This window comes from Leptonychotes weddellii, chromosome 16, assembly GCF_054177405.1.
Source record: "Leptonychotes weddellii isolate Sample4059 chromosome 16, ASM5417740v2, whole genome shotgun sequence".
Lineage (NCBI taxonomy): Eukaryota > Metazoa > Chordata > Mammalia > Carnivora > Phocidae > Leptonychotes > Leptonychotes weddellii.
In genome coordinates, this window is record NC_138384.1 from 7,989,942 (window position 1) to 8,012,296 (window position 22,355).

Here is a 22,355-nt window from a genome sequence, read left to right on the forward strand (position 1 = left end):
AAAGCAAAAAAAAAAAAACCCACAAAAAAAAACACACAACAACAACAAAAAAAGGAAATCTCCCATGGTGCCTGAAAACACATCTATTTAATGCATGAGACCAACAAGACAATATGAGCCATATGGCCAACTCTCCAGCCCAAATCTTGCACCAAAAATCTCTGGTTTTGACTCTAGATTAAAGAAATGGCACAGACATGGCATAGAGGGTAAGCATACCCACTCTTACGTCGGCTGTGCCTGGATGAACCCCCAGCTCTCCTGGCTACACTCCCCCTAAAACAATGATACTGGTATTACTTTCTTTAACCCAAAGGATATTCAGAAAGAGAAGGTTTCTCCATCTTGGGCACTGACTCAGTGGCCCACGTGACTAGTCCTGGGGAAAGACAACTGTGCAGCGGAGCCCTGATGACTGAAGGGAAATTAATGCGTCAAGGTTGCCTGTGTCTCTTACCAGATGAGCACTAGGTCTTGTCCACATACCTCTGCCCTCTATTCTAAGCCACTTGGGGGACAGCTGTTTTATCTGATTGGACCCCTCTGGGGTTCCAGTCTCAGGATTTTAAGAGGACCTAGAAGCAAGTATGTGGCCTCTCCTTCATCCGCGATGGGGCAGTCTGCCTAAGGGAGCAAGCTGTGGACTCTGAGCACTTGGAGTCCAAACCTAACTCTGTTTTTTGCGCGTTTTGACACCTTAGGAAAATGACTTGACTTCTCCAAGCCTCAGTTTGCACATCCCTGACATAGGTACCAGGTGCCCCATTAGACTACTTTGCAAGGCTGTTATGCAAACCCTGGGTCCACTGTGTTGGGCCTCATCTGATGGGCACATGATGGTCACAGCCGTCACACACTGTCTGTCCCCTTGCACTAGGCAGAGATCCTGGAATCGTCTAGAAATGCTCTTTGGTTTAAGCAATTACTCTCAGATCGCCTTGCAGTTCCACGAACCCCCGTCTTCTGCATTCTCTCACAGTGGGTTGCAAAACAGCCCCCACGCTGGACACCTGGATGTCATCCCCAACCGTCCCATCCCTCCTCCTAACACCTCATCTGGCCATTCTCTGAGATCTGCCCATTTAACCTCCTAGACATTTCTCGGATCTCTTCCCTTTCCTTGACCCCACTGCCTGCTCTCTCAGACCACACCGTCTGGACCACCTCCTCACTGGCCTTCCCATCCCCACTCTCTTCTGCCAGAGACACCGCGTCGCTTCCTGCTCACAATTCCTCCAGGGTTTCCTCACCATCTTGGGAATAGAGCAAAACTTCTTCAACCTGGGAAATGGGTCCTTGCATGACATTTCCTTGCCTTACACGTCAGAAAGACGGAACTACTTGAGGAACTGAGTGTCCTGCTTCTCTCTCTCTCTCTTTCAGTTTTGTTTACTCTCTTCTACCTGAATGTCCTTCCTTTACCGTCACCTAATTCATTCACTAAACTTCCACTATTCATTCATTATTCTGATTCTCTATGTCTGCACAACAAACTGCCCCTCTCCCAAACTTAATGGCTCAAAATAACTTTTTATTTCTCACAATTCCATGGGTCAGGAAATCACACAGGGTACAACAGGGATGGCTTACTTTGCTCAATGACGTGGGGCCAAACCATGATGACTCCAGGGGCTGGGGGGCTGAGAGCTGGGGGCTGAGGTGCTCTCCAGGTGGCCAGCCTGGGCTTCCTCCCAGCATGCGGCCTCAGGGTGCTGACATGGCAGCTCAGGTCTCCAAGAGAAACCAAGTAGAGACTGCCTCTTGAAAGGCCAGGACTGGCACATTGCTACTCCCGTCATGGGCTTTCACTCAACACAGATCAGCCCAGATGCAAGGAGAGGGGACAGAGACCCCAACCTTCGATGGCCGATGTGCAAAGAATTTGTGGCCATCTTTAATCCCCAAGGTCAATACTTGAGGAGAAACTGAGGCTTTGCTTGATTCACCCCCCACCACCCCTGGGTACCCCCTCTCTGCTTTCCTCTAGGAACTGAATAATTATAAATGGTGTAAAATCTCCCCATTAAACTGGAAGTGATTTCCTCAAATAAAGGGACTGGACCTCATTGATAAGTTATTTGGCACATAATGGGTTCTCAATAAAATGGTGCTATTATCAGGAGTGTTGATAGTATTAAGATAAAAATTGTTGTATCTTTTTATTTGGCCACTGTCTTGCACAGAGAGACTAACCCATTGGAGGTTTTCATACGGCAACTATCGAAAGAAGGAATGAGTGAATGAATGCTCTGCACACAGCCCTGTTCTTGGTGTCAGGGAGCCAGGCTAACCAGAGAATTACATCAGATTCTGGCCTACATAGGTGCTCCAGCTTTCATCCCGGATCCGTCATGGCAGGATTTAGGGCTTAGGGGTTTGCGGGAAAACTGTCTCCTGCCACCACCCACACAGTAGACCAAGGTCTTCGCCACCAGCTGCTTGCTGGTCCTTAAGCCTTCAGTGTGGACTCACACCAGCTACCCCCACCTCGCCAGGAAGGGGCTGGTTTGCAGAGTGAGACCCTCTCAAGGCCAAGGGCCCAAGCGCTTCCTCCCTGCTCATGCCGCAGAACAGCAGCTGGGCCGGGAGCCTGGCAGGTGTCTAACAGCCCGCCGCAATCCTGCATAACAGGAAGTGAAAGAGAACACCATATCCAATTGAAACTGCAGTGGAATATGGGCTGCAATGCTTAATTAACCACCCTCAGTCATTTCACAGATTTCTGTTGTTGCCGAAGGAAAAAAAAACAAAAAACAAAACAAAACGGAAGGCAGAGTACATGGAGGGCGACAAAGCCGTTTCTGGAATGTTCGTTTGTGTTCATAGCCCCTGCTCTCTGATCCGCCGCCTGCTGACATAACACAGAGGGAATGCTCACTTCTGGTTTTGTGGGTTTTTTTTTTTTTTAATGGGTTTCTGAAGTGGTTTTTGTTTGTTTTTGTTTTTGTTTTCATTTTTTTGCCAGAGAATCAAATCCATGCCATGCTCCTAGGGATGGTGCATGTATGTGTGTGACTCCCTATGGTTGTGTCTATACAAACGTGTTTGTGTGAATGCATAGAGGGCTGTGGTATGGATTGTGCAGAAGATCTGGATACAACTGCATGAGAACACAAAGTGCATGCGGGCATCCCCGGGGGCATGGGTTGTCTCACGTAGGAAAGATGTGGAAATGGGTCTGTGGGCAGCTACGAGCAAGCTGACAGGTGTCTACGGGGCACCCGTGTGTCTGTGTGGATATTTCAACAGACAGGGTGGCGTCTTTTCAAACCCAGGAAACTCACCTTCTTTCTCTAGCAAGGGGTCAAGGGGACTTCCCAGAGAAGGCTGTGTAGCTCCTCTGGGCTTCATCTTGCACCCCACCTTGGTTTCGGAACCAAATTTGTTCATGTGGATGGACTTTCTGGGGGATCAATGGAATGCCATAAAATCCAGAGGGCTTGAATGCACTGAAATAACAGCTAATGCTTATTATGAGTTCTCTACGTGTGGCCGGTACTGGCACTCTGCCTTTCAACATCGATCTTATTTGACCCTCCCAGTAACCTTATGATTTACTCTTATTTCCTCTGTAGAGTTGATGGACTGCAGTAGCTAGGAGGCTGTAGAGACAGGGTTTGAACACGTAATGCCGGGCATTAGGACCCCCCCCCGAGCTTCCCTAGGTTCAAGGACAGTGAAGGCGCCCCTATTCCTCAGCCAGTTTTGTAGTTTTGCGGTGAGGGACAAGGGCTAATTCTGTGAGCATCAGAACCGCTCCTGAAAGAATGCCGAGATGGACTGACTTTGGAAGCTCACTTCTGCTCTCACGCCATCTTCCTGCAGGAAGTCGGTACCCTCACTTGGTGACCATCCATGGTGAACTCTGCCCTTGCTTGGACTTCAGCACTGCAGCTCTCTAGCCGCACCTTGTCAGCATTTCCGGGGGGTTTCTCAGTGACGGGTCCCCCATCAGTATCATCCCACTGAGTTTCTTGAGAAAGCAGTCTTTCCGTGTCCCCCTATCAGAAATTTGAATTCAGTGGTTCTGAGGAGGAGCCAGGAGCTTGCCTTTTCCCCAACCCCTTCCCACACATGACTCTGATGTGGGGGACCAAATTTTTCAGATGTATGGCTGAAGAGCCTTCTTTCCCCGTGCCTAAGGGAGCTCTCAAGAAGGAAGCTGTGATTCTAGGTCTGAGGCCACTAGTTGGCTTAGCAGTGCCCAGAACGGGCCTTAAGAAAGTGGCGGCCAGTATATTTCTCTAAAGTCCAGTCTGCAAAGTCAGGGAGTATTTCTTTAAAAGTAGCCAGGGAGAGGAGCGGACAAATACCCATGTGAAGCCAGGCATCCCTCAAGGAATTTAAATGGGTCAGGAACTCTTAAAGAATTTAAATGAGCATGAAATAGGTATAGAGGGTTTTCTGGGCCAATATGCAAGCCAAATAGTAAATAACTATTTTCAGCACTGAGTTTGGTTGGCAAATTTGCATATACATGTGATGCCGTGCGTTGCTATTTTTACCATGTAAATCTGCAATCCGTAAAGAGAGCCGTGTGCCTCGGTGGAGATCCAGGCTTGGGCTGTTGGTTGGGAAGAGCTGATTTTCAGTCTGGCTGGACCGGGAGTTCTGTATTTTAATGAGTCCAGGTGAGAGGCGAGAGATGGGCAGAGAAGAGAGAGGGGCGCACATGTGTGAAGCTTGCTGAACCCTTGTAACAGTGCCAAGATCGCCCCTGAAGCAAAATGCTCATGCCCGAAAAAACAAGTTAGAGTGGAAAGTTTGACGCTGTGCCCTGACACCAGCCTTGCACAGTTTAAAACAGCTTCCCAACCTTTCTGTAAAAAAAACCACCCCCACTTTGGATGCATGTATTATGATTATTATATTCTTGTGATTATTATGATTATCGTCGAACTGGGCGGAGGGCATTGGCATACACCTGCAGAACTAGAAATGCTCCCTGATTCTTTTTCTTGCTGCCCTTTTGTTTTAGAGTACAGTAATGAGCCAGATTGAAGGGTTTCTGGCAAATATCTTGATGCCTTAATTTTGGCTCAGCATGTGGTTGCCACTTAGGTATTTTGTAATTACCCTGTGAGACCCTCTAAGGGGTGACTTTGCTGAGTGAATTTGGCATTTCCCTTTGGATCCTGACATACTGGAAAGTAGTACGCTCATTTCACTTTTGCTTGCTGCAAAAATGCATATTGATGAAAGGAAGGAGCATAAAATCCTTTTCGTACCAACATCTTGCATAGCGAAGGGAGCTCTGCTTGGGGCCTGGGCTGTGAGGAAGGTGGTGGTCATTTGCCATTGTGTTTACCTTCTGCTCACAAGCTCGAAGCAATTTCTAGCCATTGTTTGCCACAAATATTGGGAGGTTAATTTTCTTAAAATAACTTGTAGTTGAGGGTAGGTTGCTAAATTGGTCCTAAAAGGAGCCTCCCCCACCCCACACACCACCAACCACTTACCTTTGTGCTTTAAAAAGAAAAAAAACACAGTTTAATTTAAATGGAAGGTTGGCAGAATGGGAGAACTCCACTAGCTACCCCTTGTACAAAAGACTGCAACTTCTGTTTGAGGATAGGGTCAAATAGCATGATGAAAAATCAGCTGTGTTTGTCCAAGGTTTGTAAGGGCAGTGAGAGTGCCCAAGGCAGAGGGTCTGGAGCTTTGGTGTGGCCTGTGCTTGGTTCTCAGACACTTTCGTTTTCAGAATATTATTTCCTTTGTCAGATCTAACCCTGAGTCAATAATGATTGCTGAGCAATTGGTTAGGGCACACTACCATATTTGGACAATTTTAAGAAACTGCCTAAGATTTTTGTGACCCAGCTTCAAAGACTTGCAAAATGTTTTCTCAAAGGATATTTTAAAACATTTCTAAGAACTTTATGTTTCCCTTTCTCTTAGTAATTGGAAAAACATATTAATGAACTAAAGGAGATGTATACAAAGCTCTGGGGCTATAAATTAAGTTATTGGGGTCTTTTAAGAATGTATAAATGTATGTTTACGCTACTCCAGAATAAGAAGAATTCTTACCAGTTTCAAAGACCTTGAAAACAAAATACTGCAAACTTTTGCCCAAGCTGTAGCATCTTTGAAATATACTTATTGTGAATTGTGAGGAAGTTTCTTATGTCTAAATGCAATATGATACGCTTCTCTTAGAAGGGTAGTTTCCTTTGCTCATCGCTGAGTTTAAAGAATTACTAGTTATCCTACACAAACCGTATCCATCCATCCATCCATCCATCCATCCATCCATCCATATCCATCCACCATCTATCCATCCATCATCCATCCATCCATCCATCCATATCCATCCACCATCTATCCATCCATCCATATCCATCCACCATCTATCCATCCATCATCCATCCATCCATCCATCCATCCATATCCATCCACCATCTATCCATCCATCCATCATCCATCCATCCATCCATTCATCCATCCACCAATCCATTTACTCATTCACAATGCCCATCAATATGCTAATTACCAGAAATACGGGCATGAATCAGAAACATTCCCTAATTCCTGCCCTCAAGGAGCTCGGAATTTGGTATAACAGACTCTTGGCATGTTCAGGTTTAAAATTTGTGGTTTTGACTATTTGTGATTTCATCACTTGTCATTTTTGCTGCTGTATGGATTTGAATGGATTTAAATGGTGCCATCAGGGAAACTAATGAGCAGAAGAAATCTTTGAATCAATGAGTGAGCATAGTTGACAGCCCAGCATCTTCTGTAAGATCAACTTTGTAGTTTTGTACCTACATTCATTCTCATCAACAGATAAAACATTGTCCCGGGGGGTACGGTAAACTCCCAAAGAAAACCATCTGCCAGTGCTCTTTATGGGACTAAAGAGAAAAGTAAAGATATCTACTTAAATTTGGGATGGAAAAGATTATATGACAAACTGATGTTGAGTAATTTGAGACTTTGCACCTGAGTACTAATATCAAAGGCGAAAGGGAATGGTTTCCCCCTGTTCCCTCAGCCTTTAGGGAACCCATGGCTCTGGAGTCAATTACAAACACTTGGTTCCTAGGACTCCTGATTTGCAAGAATTTTCTTAGCTCAAGTGGCCTCTAATCTTTGGTGTTTCCATTAATATTTTGCTTTTCAAAGGGCACTACTGATGGCATGTCTGTTGTTGTCCCAGTTCTGCTGTTGTTATAATCTCAAAGCTAGAAGGAAATGAATTCCCCATGCTCCTATCAGTCTTGTAGCCCCCTTAGCCGAGGAACTGGAGTGACTTCCCAAGGCGTGGGTCATGGCTGTTAATGAGATCTCCCCCTCGGGCTCCTCCCCATCGAGAAACCACCAGCGTGCCAGGTTTAGGCACAGACTTTCTGCTTCGAATGTGGCAGTGTTTTTCCCTCTCCTGATGCCATTTCTAGGGTCCAGGAGCAGCATTTGTCATCTTTTACTATTGGAGTATCTTTATGTCAGTATTCCAAGAGGTGACTGTCCACTGTTTTCTTCTTTATCCTTTTTACCATGAGGCCCCTGTTGGCTTGATCCACATTGAAGTGGCCTGGTGCCAGACCACAGATCAGCATCCACAGAAATGTAGGATTCTATCATTAAAACAACAGATGGGAGTGTGTGCCTTAGGTGTAAAGGACTGTCGTGGATTTCCCTTACAAATGTCTCCTAAGAACTCTGTCTCTCAGTGTGCTTCAGATAGGACTTGATACACAAGCAGTTGATTTCCAAAACTTTTTTCGAGACTATAACCACCTGCGTAAAGCGAGGGTCATCTTGAGTATTAAGTGCCCCATGGCTCTCTCTTTTATTTGTTATAACCTCTGACCTCCTTTATTAAACCATATATTGTATTTTCTAACTCTTCAAAGGCTTCCTTCCACTTCCCTGGATTTCTCATCATCCCTCTTTATTCGGGGATTAGTGGCAACATTACCCAAAGTCCACTCGTTAGCCCCCATGCCCCTCTCCTTTCCCTGTAAGTGTTCAACTTTTTATTAATTGTGCACATATCCCGTCCAACCTCTCGGCTCCCGATTCTTCCTTCTGGTCCCCTCTGGATAATCATTCATTTCTTTTTTTTTTTTTTTTTTCTTCGCCCTCTGGCTCTCCGCTCTTTATTCTTCCATCTTATTTCCTCTCCCTTCTCCCTTTCTCCTGCTTCTTCCTCTTCACTGCTTGCCCCTCATGCTGATTTGAGAGACCTACTGCACTCATCATGGCCAGCAGTGGGAAGAGTCAGACTGTCTTGACAGTGGATCAAGGAAAAGAGAAATCAAATGTTTCAGAGTAAATTGATGCCCAGTAAAGAATCAGCATCGGAGTCTTTGAAAATGCCCCATACTGTCTCAGGTCCAGCTCCCTAGGAGTAGAGCAGAAGAAGGTGATTCTCTAGAGGGGGTGAGGGAAGCAGGGTCAGGCAGGTGAAGTTGCCAGATGGAGGTGTGGCTTCCACTGCAGCGTAGTGGCAGCCTGATCCCACCGGGGGCTCTGGGGTGCTTCCCCCAGACCAGTCAGCCAATGGCCTCTGCTGCCTCAGGGGCGGGGCCTGACCTCCAGGCATTGACCAGAGGCTTCCGATGGCCCAGGGTAAAGCCCAGGCGAAGGGGTGGCCGAGCACTCAGTGCAGGGGAGGGTTGTGTGCACCAGCGTGGCAAATGGGGTCTGAGCCCCACATCGGCGGCATAACTGCACCCACCCTTTGAAAACCTCCCCAAGAATCCTCCGGCTCCTTATCTTCCCCATTAAACGTAGGTTTTCCCTCAAGCGCCATGTAATTCCAGAGAATTAAGAACTCCTTTTTGAGTCCCATCCGCATTGTGTTTATTTTCATCAATTACGCCTGTTGTGATCATCATCTACTCCTTCCAGCTGCATTGCAAATCATAGGGGTGTTCCCAGGGCACCTCAGGAACCTTCATGCTATTTCTGTCAGCTCTGTCCAAAGTCCCTCCGTAAGATCAGGACTTCCGGTTCATTATTTGTTTCTGTGTGTCGGGAGCATTTATTTGAAAGTTCTTATTACTGTGATCCGTTAATATGCTTAAATCTCCTCTGCCTGACTTGATCACGCTAATCCTCGCGCCGGCTCCACCTGCCATTATCGGCACCACCCGTGCTGGGTCCTGCATCTTGGAGGGCTTCCCCCTAACCCTCCCTGGAGGACTTCATGGGGCCACTGAGACCTGCTCACCCATTTACCCCTTCTAGACCATACTTTGGGTAGCCAGGAACCTGAAGTGACTTCCCGGGCCTGTCTCCGGGTCCTCTGTCGCCTCTTCCCCAGTTCCGTCCTGCCCAGAACAGGCCACGCAAGAACAGTGTGTGCACCCCTGGGCCGATGGGTGGCCATCTGGAGAAGTTGTAGACAGAGCTGGATATGCAGGCTGGAGTATGGATATGTGTACTCAGCTGCATAGTGTCTCCCCAAATTACTATCCACTTGGAAACTGAGAGCATGAACTTATCTGGACATAGCGTCTTTGCAGATACCATTAGTTAAGTTAAAATAAGGTCGTACTGGACTCAGGTGGAGCCTAAATCCAATGATGAGTGTCCTTAGAAGCCAGGAGACACAGATGCACCGTGGAGGAGGCCATGCAAGCACAGAGGCCGAGGCTGGAGGGATGTAGCTGCAAGCCAAGGAGTGCTCAGGATGGCCAGCCACCATCAGAAGCTGGAAGAGGAAAGGAAGGATCCTCCCCTGGAGCCTTCAGAGGGATTATGGCCAGGGTGACACCTTGATTTCCAACTCCTGGCCTCCAGAGATGTGAGGGAATAGATTCCTGTTGCTTTAAGCACCCAGTCTGTGGCCCGTTGTTACAATTGCCGCAGGAAACTGTTACGATGTTTGCACATCAGCCCCATTCAAATGAAGCTCAGTCTTCAAAGGAGGCTCTAGGCTGAGGAAGGAGCCCTCATGCTCTGGGATCTGTGCTCTTGGTAGACGATCCAGATGTGGCCCTTACTCTCCAGGGGCTTATGGTCCAATTGAGCCACTAGTGGGGGTCAATCCCCAAATGTTCCTCTCTGCCTTCACCTGTGACCCAGGGATCCACCTTCAGAGGGGACCTCCATTCTGTCCTGAGCTGAGCAAGCCTCTCTTCTCTCCCTGCCCCAGGCCCCATTCCCCTCAGCTGCTCAGAAAACAGATCCTCAGTTAACATGTTCCTGGGAGGAACCCAGAGCAGAATGGAACTAGGAGCCGTTAACCTTTATACATCCCTTACCAGAGGAGAATGCTTTCAACTACAGACCCATTTCCTCCTCACCCCAGGTCAGTGTGGCCATCATTCTACTTCCCAGAAGAGGACAGGAAGACCTGGGGTGGCCGCAGTGACACAGCCAGAAAACACGGACGAGTGACTAGCGTCTCGTGTGTGTGTGTGTGTGTCCCCATGGAGTCAGATGACCGGGGAAAGTGAATCAATATTCTCCCGTTTTCTATGTGTGTGACCTGCGAGAAGTCATCTGACCCCTCCTAAGCCTCTGGTTCACATCCATACAATGTTAATGACAGGGCTACCTCTCGGGAAGTCGGAGGCGAGAACTGAATGATAAAATAGGGTCTGGATGTTCACCATATTCCTTAGAAAACAGGAAGCATACATCTCTTTGGGAGGTGGTGCAGGACTCCGAATTCCATGTCCTTCCTGTTCTAGCACACAGGTTTTGTGCCATCCATTTCTGTCTTCCAGTCCCCGGGCACACAGTCCAGGTACATTTCCTAGACGCTTCAGCAGGCCATGCCTTCATCCCGAGATCCAGGGCTAGGCCAGCAGGCAGACCCCTGGGGCAGGCGGGCAGGTGGGCAGGCGGGCAGGCGGGCGGGGAGCCGAGTCCCGGCCCACGGGCAGGGTGGGTGCTGGTTTGGGTCGCTCCCCAGGCTTCCTGACTATGTAAATCACACATACCAAGAGCAGAGTGTGGCTGGCTTTCTGAAACCACTGGTCCCTTGCACCCACGAAACCCCGACCCTGCCACTCAACGAGCCTATAAACAGCACTTGTGCTTTCAGACACAGGAAAAGGGTACTTCAAGCAGGCATCTTACTTCCATCTTCCAAGCTCAGTTTTAAAGTCAAGGGCCTCTTCGTTCATGAGAGAACATGGTGCTTACGTAAGGGGATGAGTTGATGGAAAGCAGGCTGGAGGATTTGTAAGAGGGGGAAACGCCTTGGGTAGAGCTTTGGTTGGTTTCTTCTCTATACCCACAAGGCACAAAAATTCGACCTCGTGGAGGCACGCGGCATGGGTTTTTTAACATGCAGTTTTTGAGCCTGGTATTTATTTTCATTCAGGTAATGGAAAAGTCATCCACTTGCAGCCTCTGAAGATTCAGAGCTGCAGACTCCCTTTCCTCTTGAAAGGTCCCCATTGAGCCTGCCCATCTCTGGCAAGAGGGCTGTCAACGCGTCCCTGAATTTCTCCCTGCTGTCTCAGAACTGGCATTGTACAGAGACCTGGACCACTCAATCGAGTCCTAATCTGACTGCCAGGTTCTGTTCAAAGAAGCAAAAATCTTGTATTCACTTAGTGCAGCAGTTTCCTTATTTGCGGGCAGAGGGATCATTAGAGCACCAATTAAAATGCAGATTTCCAGGCTCCACTCCCAGAGATTCCAATTCAGTAGCTCTGGGTAGAGCCTGGGAACCTGCATTCTTAACACATGCCCCCTAGCCCTACCACCAGGTGATTCATAAGCATACTGTTCCCAGAACCACACATAGCACCTGCAAACACTCTGCAAGATGCTTCTCCTAGCCTCCAAATTACTGACTTGAGTGATACACTTGAGTGTATATATATACACAAAACCTTATCATTAAAAAAATTGTCTCTTACTTTACAGATGGAGAAATTGAGGCTCAGAGGAGTTAGGTAACTTCCTCCAGGTCACACAGTGAGGAAGGGGTAGATTTTATTAGTGTCTCTACTATTCTTAAAGCCATCCACCATTCTATCTCCCTGACAAATACAGGTGTTAGCAGATACCAGAGGAAGAGCATAGTAAGAGTAGATACTAATCCCAGAGGGTTAAGTAAGGTAATATTAAGTTTAGTCATATGAACTTGTTGACATTCAACCATTTATAACCTACAGATGCAGCAATGTCAAATGGGTCTATCTAATAATTATAAAATCCTGGGTGTAGTAGCTGACTTAAAGCAATATTCAATAAACATTAAGTATTCTTAGAAGCTATTGTGGGTAGAATTGTGTCCCTTCCCCGAAAAGATATGTTGACATCATAGCCCCTGGTACTGTGAAATAGTACTTTTTGGAAATGAAGTCTCTGCAGATGTAATCAATTGAGTTAAAATGAGGTCATACTGGATTAGGGTGAGCCCTAAATGCAATGATTGGCGTCCTTATAAGGGGAGAGATTTAGATACACAGACACACAGAGGGGGGCGGGCCATGTGAACAGAGGCAGAAATTAGAATGATGTAGCTACAAGCCAAGGAAAAACAAAGATTTTCAGGAACCACCAGAAACTAGAAGAGACCATGAAGGATTCTCCCCAGAACCTACAGAGGGAACGTGGCACTGTCCACACCTTGATTTTGGGCTTTGGGCCTCCGGAACTGGGAAAAAAAAAAATTCTTGTTGCTTTAAGCCTCCACGTCTGTGATAGTTTGTCAGAGTGACCTTAGGAAACACATATGGAAGCTTTATCCTTTTATCTTTGTCACCATCATCTCCATTATCACCACCATCAGCACCGTCAGCATCCAGCACCGTCAGTATCCACCACCATCACCATCCACCATCATTACTACTATCACCCTCACCTTGTAGAGTACAAGGCAGGGCACCAGACTCAGATCACAGAACAGTGAGCTCTGACTGGTGCTGATGGGTGGTGATGGGGCTGCTAAGTCTCAGTCATATCCTCCACTTGGACTCACCCAATGCAGACTGGTTTGATTTCCATCCAAATTTTTAAAAAATATTTTTTTATGATATACATGCATTTGTGCTTTTTGATGCTTTCCCAAGCTCCCTCCGACTTGTGTAATGTAGACTTCTCCCCAGGGAAATGTTCAAGAGACAGAAAGACGGAAAAATGGTAGCCGCAGAACACTGGGTAAACATTAGCTCCTTTCATAACCTTCCTTTCTTGCATGACAAATCTGTGGTGGGGCCCCCAAATCCCAAGGAGGCCCACTTCAAACATTTATTTGGATCAGTATAAAGGGTCAAGGACCTGCTATATAAAAAGTCCCTTAATGTACACTGTTTGGATAAAATTTGCCGGCACAAAAATTCCAAAATGGAGTCTGTGGCCCATTTCATATGTTATTTTCAATCAATACAAGGTAGCCAGTGATCTTCGTTTCAATTTTTGGAGAGAGGAGACTTCACCATGGTCCCCCTCTTACTCTCCCCTCTCACCAAAAATGGAAATAAAAAATCATGATGCTGTAAATTCTGTCTGTTCAATGACTCTATTTTCCAAATAAAAAAGCAGAAACAGAAGCCATGATTGACAGTGGGGCAGGATATTTAAAATCTGAATTGTTTGAGACAATCTGCTCATGAAGCCACCCTCTAGACTCATTCCCCAAGCTGGCATCTCATCTCCCCAGTGGGTCTGTGAGCCTTGGCAAGTCACTTCACCTGCCCACACCTCAGTTGATTCCTCTTTATGAAGTTGGTACTACTGTATCACTTGCCTGTTAGAGTTGTGAGTAGCCATTGAGTAATGAGCAAAAAGACTTTCACAGAGTGACAGTTGTGTAAGTTCTCAATAAATATTATTACTATGATTTTTTTTCTCTTTAGAGAGGAAGGCTTTTACTTTACCAATTCTATATATCAGAAACTTGACTTACTTCTCAGTTAATATTACCACCTGTAATAGTGGGCATTATTTTGCAGTTCACCAGGTGTAAGCAATGTCCCCAAAGTCACACAGTTACTCATGAATTTAAGCCTGGCTGGAGCCCAAAGTCTTTATCCTTTCCCGTGTACCATGTTGGACTGTTCAGAATGTTTTCACTCAAAACAAAGTTCCCCCCACACAAAGATGACCCGTGGCCTTGATCCTTTATATTGAGCCTTAGAAGGCGGTAGCCTTCTGGTCACCCCAGTCTGGCAGAGTTGGAGTGCCAATAGCACATAAATCATTCTGCAGCTCAAGCTCAAAGCCCTGAGTTCTCTCTGGGCTCCAAAACTGACCCATTTGAGGCTGGACCATAGATTGCTTTGCATTTGAATCCCCTGGGTGGCTGGTTAAAACACAGAATCCTGGGCCTCTTTTAGGTTTGCTAAATCTCAAACTCCACTGGTAAACCACATGTCTGCATTATCAACTTGGGGCCCCATGACTTGGCTCTCCTGAATCTTTGTGAAGCGTAAAAGTAGCCATAGTGTCACTGTTTGTCCTCAAAGAAAGAGAGCCAGAGGTGGGTGGGGCATGACTGGGGAGGATATACCTGAAAATAAAAAAAGAAGATACGATGTCTTAGTCCATTCAGGCTGGTATAACAAAAACGTCATAGACTAGGGTGGCTTAAACAACAAATGTTTATTTCTCACAGTTCTGGAGGCTGGGAAGTCCAGGATCAAGGGGCTGATAGATTTAGTCATAGGTTGTTCCTTTCTCAGCACTGTCTGAGCTCGGATACGTGCTCTGACCTTTGCAGAAGCCAGGGGATTGCCTTGTGCCCAGCCAGGCTCAGGGCCCCAAGAAGATCCCAAGGGGTTGGGAATTCGGAGTGAAGAGCAGTGGTGGATTACCTGAGGATCCAACTAAACGTGTCTTAGGATCTCGGCAAAAAAAATGACACTACAAAACAAACAACAACAACAAAGAATTTCAGCATTGGTGAATTTTTGTAACATTGTATGATCAGTAAGTCCAGAGGGATGCTGTTTCGATTTCAATGTATTTCTTCTTTTTGTATTATGGTGCCATGCCTTGAAACATTTTGGATTATATGAAATGCAGGTGAAGGAGAGGGACAAAATAATTTAAGCTAAGTTTTAGGGCCTCGGATCCGTCTTTGGCAAAGGGTCTATCAACAACATCAGTTGTCAGGAGTTGGCAAGTGAACATCGAGACCAAAGGACCAGGGATGTAGCGGAGAATTCTGAACAGAGAAGGGAACTTGGTCAAAGCAGAGGGTAGCAGGCAAAGAAGACAGAGGGCAATGGTGAGAAAATAGCTCGGGGCTCCTCTCTATGGGATGGCGGGTGGTCAGGGAGCGGCCGAGTTGGAAGTGTTAAAGGTACACAGTTACAGGTAAAGAAGAGTATGGGCTCTTGGTGTGCTTTTGGGTCTTCCTGGGAGGCCATAACCCTTCCCAGATCTACCCTAAACCCCAGGGCTTTCAGAGCTGGGTGGGGTGGCTCGGTCCCGAATGAAAACTGTCCTACTTGGGGCATCCGCATGGGGCACCGCTGTGGTCTGGTTCTTAGCATCTCCGAATCCCTGTGCAGAGATGAAGGCTCCAGTAGCCCCTCCTCGGAGGCACTTGGTAGAGGAGAGGCACGCATGGGGCCTCCAGGGAGAGGGCCGCTGAGGAGCCAGGCAGCAACCCCGTGTCGGGTCTGTTACTCTTGGGCCCGGACTAAGGGGTCTTCGGTTTCTGCACTTTTCATGTGGCGCCTTTCAAAATTGAAATCCACTTGAAGTGGTTTGGGTTTTTCTCTTCCTCGCCTGGTGTTTGCTGTAGAGAAACACCTTCAAACACACATGGCGTTGCTCGGTGCCTGTCACTGAGCATGTTCAGAGGAACCCAGAGACGCCACATCAAGCTGAACATTTCCATCAGAGCTGCCCGGGCTGGGCCCCCGCTGGGCGCCCGCTGCTGCCCTCCAGCCTTGGCTCACGTGCTGGTTCTCTGGGAGAACAAGCCACCTTTGTTTCTCTGAGCAGCCTTCTTTGGAGGATTTGGAGGCCCCTGCGGGGTCCCCCATTCTGTATGGACCCCCATTTTACTCTTTCTGAGTCTGCAGAGGAGACAGAGGGAAGGTGAATAGACCTTCACTCTTTATTTTATAGCCGAGATAGCAGTCCTTTCCTCATCACAGCCCGCCCGTGATGCTGGACACCGTGATTTTTCTGGGTCTCCCATCAAGCTCCTTATCTCCCCATTTATAACGTATTTGAAAGAAAACATTTAGTCCTGTTGGCTAAAAGAAGCAAGAAAGCTCGCTAGATGTCCCAAGTCATCACCCACAGAGACATCACGCCTTGCTCCGTGTCATATTTCAGAACAGTTGTAGCCATAGATATGTATATTGGTAGTCCTTCATCAATACCAACCATCAATCCTTATCGATACCAACAGACCTGCGTATGAGAGAGAAAACAAGCAACTGAGGGCACATGGATATTATTTTTTTAGTTACCCAGAGCCTGCAGCTGTCTACTCATATATATGTAACTTTAGAGGCTGGTGGGGGAACGTTGAGGAGGGGGCATCAGCTCAACCTCTTTATTTTGCAGGTAAAGGAATCCCATCCCCAAAAGTGTTACATGACATGGCCAAGGTCACTGGCACTTGCTCGGCCGCACTGAATGGCCTTATTTGTATTATGAGATTTAAAGGTATTTGCATACATTAGGAGACTTGGAAATTTTCACAGTAATCTCTGGAGGTTATGGGCCTTTTGAGGTCTATATGCCCCTTTTGTAAATGGAGAAGTAGGGGCCTTAGGTCCCTGACGTGAGTCATGCTCACAAGCCTTGACTATGTACTTCCAAATCAGAGTGGGCAGCGGCCTCCCAAGCCACACTGGGTCACTCAGCCAGTTGGCAAGTTCAGCAGGAAAGGAGCCCGCGCGTCAGTCCACACCAATCAGGGCCTACGGGGAAGTTCTCCATCCTTCTCCTTCCCGCAGTCCCCAGTGCATTCACTTCTTGAGAAATGGTCGAGCCAGAGAGTCGCTCGCTGCATCTAGACTTGAGATTTGTTACTGGAAGCAAGTCAGTCCTGCCTAACGCAAGGATGAGGCTAGGACAAAATCTCTCCTCAGTGGCTTGCCTATGAAAGAGAGGACTGGAGAGATGGTGTCTTTCAGCCCCTTTGCTTGCAAATGGGGAAACTGAGGCCCAGAGCCTGGGGTTGAATGCCTCAAAGTCTCACAGACTCAGTACAGAGCCAGGACTGCCGGCTCCTGGCCTGGTCTCCTTTCTGCCTGTGGCCACTTGTACCTGCAAGGGCTGCTCAAGGAATGTGTCACACTAAACTGAAGCCAGCAAAGAGAAGAGCCCCTTGCAGCCCTTACTTAGGTCAGCACACAACAAACGCATACACCGGGATGCTTCTGGCCGGGGTGTTCTCTGTGGGGGCTGGCTGGGAAGGGGACCTTTTTTTGGAAGGTGTCCTCGGGCCCTCTGCCCCAACCGCTCCCTGATCCCTGATCTCTGTGCCTGTTAGCTCCCTTAGGCCCTTACCCTCCGTAGCCCCACCCATGAGGGAGAGGGAGTCTTGAGAACTCATACTTCTGAAAAGTGCAGGATGGCAAGGGGACTGGATGGCAGGAAAATCCATAAACCCCTCAGAGCTGTGGTCTTTTTCTGAATGGAACCAATGCATTTATTTCTTGAGAAATGGTTGGGCTGGGTTCACCTCCAAGCCCATGCTTCCAGATCCCGACTGTAGTGGAAGGAAGCAGGTTCCTTGTCGAGGCAGCAATGGGGCTCAGGTGGAACCCCTCTCTGAGAGGCTTGCCTGTGAAATAAAAAGTAGGTCTGGGGAGGTTGGAGTTTATTACTTCCGTCTGCTTGCTTCTCTCCTTTGCCATCCCCCACCCCCACCCCCGCCTGGGGCAATTTGCATGAGAGGAAGTCTGCACGAGGCAGGGACAGCCCCTGGCCTTGAAGTCACAGGCCACAGGGAAGGAAGATGAGCCAAAATCGGAGTGATTACCGCCTTGCTCTGGCCCCTGAAGTTCACCGGGGTTTCAAAACGACCATATCTTCACCATGACCTTATTTTTGCACCAGGCTGCTATTAATTGCAACTACTTCTTAGATTAAAAAAAACAAAAAACAAAAAAAAAACTTGGTGACAAAATCCAGGCATCGGCTTGTTTGGGATGGAAGCTATGGTTCAGGTTCCCTCCACGTCTCCACCTGCACCCCCATTTGCCAGGGAGAGGGAAAGATGTGTAAAAATCTATGGCCTTGGCGACCCATCTTTGAACCTGGAGACTGGAGGCTCAGCCCTGGGGGCAGCCGGTGAGAGGAAGAAGATGGGCCCCCCCAGATCCAAAGGCAGAGTGTAAGGTGCTGTTAGTCACTCCCTGGCTAAACAGCCCCTGGCTCTGACCCATTTTTCATTCTGTTTTCAGTTCCATGAGGCAAACACAAAGACACCTTGGGGCGATAAGCAATCTCAACAAGCACTTTGTGCCGGACTCAGGGTTTGTGCACAGAGCCTGGGGTAAAAGAAAGTAAAAGTCGCTTTTCTGCAAGAACTTGGGCAAGAAAAGGCAGAAAGAATGGAAACTAGCTACTATCAAACACCTGCTTGGAGCAAGGCACGACTCAGGGCTCTGATCTCAATCCCCACCCTCTTACGAGGTCCTGATTATGATTCCTGTTTATCAGGTAGAGAAACCGAGGCTCACAAGGGGGGAGTGACTTGCTCCCGGTTACACTGTTAGTAAGTGACAGAGGAAGAACTCCAGTCCAGAGGAATGTGACCATATAGCTGGTGAGTGACTTTGCCAGCAGGGCCTTGGGGACTGACTTCTCTGGCTTGCAGCCCTCGCTTGAGACTGATGCACAGACGGGGGCGGGCTCCCAGCTGTAATGGCTCTTCTGTGGCTTGATTTCGTTCAGCTGAGAGTTTTGGCTAATTATCGCCCAGCTATTTTCAGTTAGACTAGCTGTGCTGATCTTTAATCCTTAATTTTAATTTTTAAGCAACCCCATGCTGTTTTTCGAGGCAGTCTGCTCACTTCTCCTTCAGAGTCAGTGGGCTGACGGGTCAAGTTGGGGGACCCAGAAGAAAGAGGGAAGTGAGCAGAGAAAGGCTGGGGGGGGCAGTGGTGTCATTGTCGTGACCAAGTGTTGGCAAGTGAGACTAGACCCAGGTGAAAACATTAAGGGAATTAGGACTGAGAGAGGCCAGGTGATTTATGTGCATTAGGATCACAGTCAGGATTAAATGACTGTCTTTACGCCATGACTTTGTGCCCAAATCTTACACTTAATGAGTTTGGATTAAACACAGAGAGAATACATCCTAAGTTAATTAATCAACAGAGGTAACAGTCTTGAAAAATAGCAATAATAATAATGTCCATTTCTGGAATATTCTTGTGTGCCTAGGGGCTTTGAACGTATTCTCCCCAGTGGCAGATGAGGAGACTCACAGGGTGATAAAAATGACTTGATTTTAAAATCAGTTGCTTTTTTCTTAGTTTCTTAAAGAGTTAGTTGCAATGGAAGGTCAAGGATCAGTAACAGCCAAGTCCTTATTCCCATGGCTTCCCTTCCTCGACGTTTTCCCTGTGATTCAGCACATCTTCTTTGAGCATCTCCTTAGAGTTTGGTACTGAATTGAAATGTGGGAAGTGTGGGGTGGAGGGAAGTGATACTAGGAGATATGAGGAAGGCAGGAATCAGTCTTCAAGATGTGGGCATTCAGATCCATGGGAAGCAAGGTTGGGAGAGCACATTCCCTAGGATTTAGACATCTGCGTCAGGAAGATGCTTGTTGTGGCTTGGAGCATTCGGGGAAGTCTTCCTCGAGTAAGGTTTGGTTTTCCTCTCAGAGGAAGGCTTTGTCTTAAAAGCAAAACCAGGGTCTTTTTGTCTGACCCAGTGGACGCAGCATTTGCCATTGGGTTTTGGGTTCAAATCCTGTGTCTGCCATGTTCTCGGTGGGAAGCTTTGAGCGAGTCATTTAACCTCATCAATAAAATGGACACAGATTATAATACTTAGTGACAATATGGATTCGATAAAATATCGTACGCTAAGTGTTTAGCATGGTGTCTGAGGCGATGGTGATTTTCGAGGGAAAGCAGCTCGTTTTGTTCCCTTACCACCCGCCAAATCCCCCGGGCGTTTCAAGCCCAGAGGGTGACTCTATTCTCTTTTCTCTTTGGGTTGGGAGGCAGAAGACCTGGGTTCAAGTGTGAGCTCTGCTATTTATGAATATGTAATCTCGCTTCTCAAGCTTCCACTTCTTTTCTGTCAAATGGGCATGAGGGATTACAAGCTCCCTGGATCTCTTCCTATACAAAGATTCTGCCATTCAGAATCCTGCTGATGGGGGATTATTTCAGACAGTCTCCTCTCACAGCCGTGTCTCCCCACCTCTCCATCCCACACCGTCTTCTGAGCCTCTCGCCATCTGTCTGTCAGGATATAGACCAGATGTGTTTCCCTCTGATCTTCTCCGTCCGTAGACATGGAGCTTGCGTCTGGTTTGCCTGCTGGTGGGCCTGGGACCATCCAGGAAGAAACACACACCTGGTGCCAGAACCAATCTTTCAGGAGACCAGAGGAATTAAGAGGTCTGGGACCACCTAGAAATGGTGGTTGGAGACCATTATGAAAGCCCAGGAGTGGAGCTCTTGGAAAGTGTGAGTTACCAGAGAGAAAAGACAGTCACAAGAGTAGTCGGACTGGCTGCAAACTCCCATGAATCTCCAGTCTCATCATTATGGAATCTTAGGTTTGAAGAGACAACCCCCCCCCCCCCCGCCCAACCACACATACACACATCCGTGACAGAACTTGTTTAAAAACCCGCGGTTTAGAAAGTAGCATAGACACTTTGACCTAGACTGGCAAGAGGAAAAGAGAAAACAAAATAAAGGGAAAAGGAGGTCTCTGGATCCTGGAAAAAAAAAATAATAATCACCATGAAGAACAGTTAAATTTCAGAATGGTACTGCCTAAGCTACCTTAGGATAGAGGGCTCTGTTCTAAACCCTAAATATTCTTCGATTCTTTAGGGAGAACATGAAAAGAGATAACGTCTTCTCTTAAGAATAGCCAGAGCGGGGGGTGCCTGGGTGGCTCCATCGTTTAAGCCTCTGACTCTTGGTTTTGGCTTGGGTCATGATCTCATGGGTGGTGAGACTGAGCCCCAAGTCGGGGGGGGGGGCGGGGTCTGTGCTCAGTGGGGGTTGGGCGGTGGAGGGTGTCTGCTTAAGGATTCTCTCCTTCTGCCCCTCCCCCCACTCAAGTGCACTTGCGCTCTCTCTCAAATAAATAAATAAATAAATAAATCTTGAGGGGGAGGGGTGGAATAGCCAGAGATGGAAATCAAATCATATGGCCCCAAGTACCATTTTAGTATTTCTAGCTCTATATAGCTATTCCCCATCTCTCTCTTGACTTTACTCACAAAATTATCCCCATCATGTAGGTGAAAGACTAAGGTGAGAAAGTGGCAATGACTTGGCCAAGGAGCCTGGGTGTGATTATGTGCTTAACGCCTGCCTTAGAAGCTCCATGAGAGGCCATGCCTACAGAGTTCACTGCTCATCCTCCGGGCCTGGGCCAGTTCCTGGCACACAGGAAGAACCTGATCAATGTGTTGAATGACTTGCACTGACATTTGGTCATGCTGTTTAAGTAAAGAAAATACCAGTCACATCTATATTTCTGTACCCAATTCTAATGTGTGTATGGGTTTTTTCCATACCACCAAACAATTCTCTGACACCAGCTGGGTGCTCTACAATTCCACTCACTTCTGACACTATCTACACAGAGAGAATATCAGATGCCACCATCAGATGCCACGGGTTGGGGGCTCAATCCTACAAGGCTACTACCCCCACCTCAACTTCAGATGCCAGCCTCAAGTCCAGAGCACCTGGGCTTCTGACCAACTAGCTATAGATCAGAGGTTAGCAGGATTCCCTGTATGGGTTCTGTTCATCTGCTAGAGTGGCTCACAGAACTCTGAGAAACATTTTACGTACTAGATTACATGTTTATTGTAAAAGGATATAATTCAGGAACAACCCATGGAAGAGATGCATAGGTATGGGCCAAGGGCTTGGAGCTTCCGTGTTCTCTGAGAGCCCACTCTTCCCAAATCTCCATCTGTTCATCAACCAGGAAGCACTCCGAACCCTATCCTTTTGGATTTTCATGGAGGCTTCATTACAGTCATGACTGATGAAAGTATTGGCCATTGCACGTTGGCCAATGATTCAACCTCCAGCCCCTCTCCCCTCCCAGCTGAGGGGTGGGACTGAAAGCTCCAACCTTCTAATCAAGTGGTTGGTTCTCCTGGCAACCAGCCCCATCCTTAGGTCGGTCCAAAGATCACCTTGTTAACATAACAAATGACACCTGTCTTGCTCCTCACGGGAAATTTCAAGGGTTTTAGGAACTGTGTGCCAGAAAAGGGGCCAGAGACCAAATATTTTTTT

At 47.4% G+C, this 22,355-nt stretch overlaps 1 protein-coding gene across 3 annotated transcripts in view; it reads left to right on the top strand.

Moving 5' to 3' along the window:
• Positions 1 to 22,355, top strand: part of MAF (MAF bZIP transcription factor) — a 337,857-nt gene that overhangs the window by 271,344 nt on the left and 44,158 nt on the right. The gene's annotated exons all lie outside the window — the stretch shown is intronic.